The 2,467-nt window shown below is 45.3% G+C and overlaps 1 pseudogene; it reads left to right on the plus strand.

Annotated features, from left to right (window-relative positions):
- The first annotated feature begins 245 nt into the window (after window positions 1-245).
- LOC139013167 (glyceraldehyde-3-phosphate dehydrogenase-like) lies at window positions 246-1,237 on the plus strand (annotated as a pseudogene).
- The last annotated feature ends 1,230 nt before the right edge of the window (window positions 1,238-2,467 follow it).

The raw sequence follows: 2,467 nt of genomic DNA on the forward strand, positions 1-2,467 counted from the left end.
ATGTTTAGATATATTTCTTTCAAGTTTTTATAGCAAAACTAGGTTTACAGACAATATGTTTGGGGAAGGAAGCCTAGAAAGAACATTTCTGTGTCTCGGTGGTAAATGTACTTTTGGTTGACACAGGAATTTTTGTTACTGAGAATCAGTAGGGCCCCTGTGGAAGTTACTCAGGCTCTTTGCTCCTCCCGTTTGACAGACAGCCCTGTCTGCCTGGGCAGTGCCAGCCATGACCCTGAGACATGATGGCGAACATCAGAGTGAACGGATTTGACCATATTGAGCATCTGGTCACCAGGGCTGCTTTTAATTCTGACCAAGTGGATATTTTCACCATCAATGACCCCTTTGCTGACCTCAACTACACACTCTACAAGTTCCTGTATGATTCCACCCAAGGCAAGTTCAAAGGCATAGTCAAGGCTGAGAATGGGAAGCTTGCCATCAATGGAAAACCCATCTCCATCTCCAGGAGCAAGATCTCACCAACATTAAATGAGGTGATGCTGGTGCTGAGTATGTTGTGGAGTCCACTGGTATCTTCACTATCTTGGAGAAGGCTGGGGCTCACTGGAATGGCGGAGTCAAGAGGATCATTATCTCTGTCCCTTCTGTGGGAGCCCCCATGTTTGTGATGGATGTGACCCATGAGAAGTATGACAACTCCCTCAAGATTGTCAGCAATGCCTTCTGCACCACCAGCTACTTGGTCCCCATGGCAAAGGTCATCCATGACAACTTTGGCTTCGTGGAAGGACTCATGACCACAGTCCATGCCATCACTGCCACCCAGAAGTTCGTGGATGGCTCCTTGGGAAGCTGTGGTGTGATGGCTGAGGGGCTGCCCAGAACATCATCCCTGTTTCTACTGGAGCAGCCAAGGCTGTGGGCAAGGTCATCCCTGAGCTGAATGGGAAACTCAGTGGCATGGCGTTCTGTGTGCCCACCCGCAATTGGTCATGGATCTGACCTGCCACCTGGAGAAAATTACCAAATACCATGACAACAAGAAAGTGGTGAAGCCATCATCAGATGGCCCCTCAAGGGCTTCCTGGGCAATACTGAGGACCAGGTTGTTTCCTGCAACTTTAACAGTGACACCCGTTCTTCCATCTTCGATGCTGGGGCTGGCGTTACCCTCAACGGCCACTTTGTCAAGCTCATTTCCTGGTATGACAATGAATTTGGCTACAGCAACAGGATGGTGAACCTTATGGTCCACATGGCCTCCAAGTAGTAAGAGCCTCCTGAACCACCAGCCCCAGCGAGAGGAACAGAGGCCCTCAGCTCCTGGGAAGTCCTTGCCCCAAATCAATCCCCCAACACACTGAGAATCTCCTGACCTTCCATCCCAGCTCCCTTAAAGGGGGAGGGGCTTATGAAGCCCTACCTTGTCATGTACCATCAATAAAGTTCACTGTACCCCACTGCCCCCAAAAAGAAAGTTTTTCAATACACAACAGGTCCACTGAGTTATATATAAAAGCCGTAAGTCATCAGGGAAGACTAAATGTGCCGAACTGTGTACTATAGTGGGGGCTTTTGTCAACATGATGAACTTAGAAAGCTGTGTGCATGAACAGGTTTTGTGTTCATGGCTAAATAGAAATCACAAGTTACTTTGAAAGAAAAGCATACTTACATCTATCCTTTCACATGGCAAATGTTTTTCCCAGGATTTCATTTGTTTCAAATTACTATTTTTCTGGGAAGGGGGGAAGAGAGAATCTAATAATATATAACTGAAAATAATGTTTAGTTTATTTTAAAAATTCAACCACATGTTTCTCTGCCTTAAATTAACTTTATTATAGAATTTTAGAGCCTCTTCTAATTTTAAATAGGGATTGTTCACTCCCCTCAAACATTCTACTTATTCCTTTTGGAAGTTCTTTGGGGAGAAGAGAACTCAACATTTATTGAACATCTACTCAGGGCTGGGTACCATGCTACATGTATCACTCAGGAGATCATTTCATTCTAATTAAATATTACTATTCTCCGTTAGCATTGAGAAAAAGAGACTCAGAAATAATATTCTTTTCCAAGGTCATATAGGTGAGATGTGTCAGAACTGGAATTCAGCCCATGGTTCTCTGAGAGCATAGCCAAAGCTCTTCCCACAGCAGGACCCTGCCTTTCTCTGAAACACATACAAGCCAACTGGCATTTCCCTTCCCCAGTCACAACAGAGAGGGGAAATGGAGGTTGCAAAGAAGGCTGGGAAGTGGCAGCTGCTGTGAACAGCATCCTTTGCTTCCTCTAGAACCAAGGCAGTCTGGAAAAAAGCATTAAACACTATGCAATACTAGGGCTGGCGCTGCGCTACTCCATGCTGTTTATGTTCAAGGCAACAGTGAGTTTTTGTATCTGTGATCATTTGAATTATTGTTCAGAAATATTTAGTTTCTCCCCACCTCCCCCACTTCCAGGGAGGTGTACCCTCATTTAGTGAAGGACTTGGTCA

The sequence above is a fragment of the Myotis yumanensis genome, unplaced genomic scaffold (assembly GCF_028538775.1).
Source record: "Myotis yumanensis isolate MYYU_CA2020_CCGP unplaced genomic scaffold, mMyoYum1.0.hap1 SCAF_6, whole genome shotgun sequence".
Lineage (NCBI taxonomy): Eukaryota > Metazoa > Chordata > Mammalia > Chiroptera > Vespertilionidae > Myotis > Myotis yumanensis.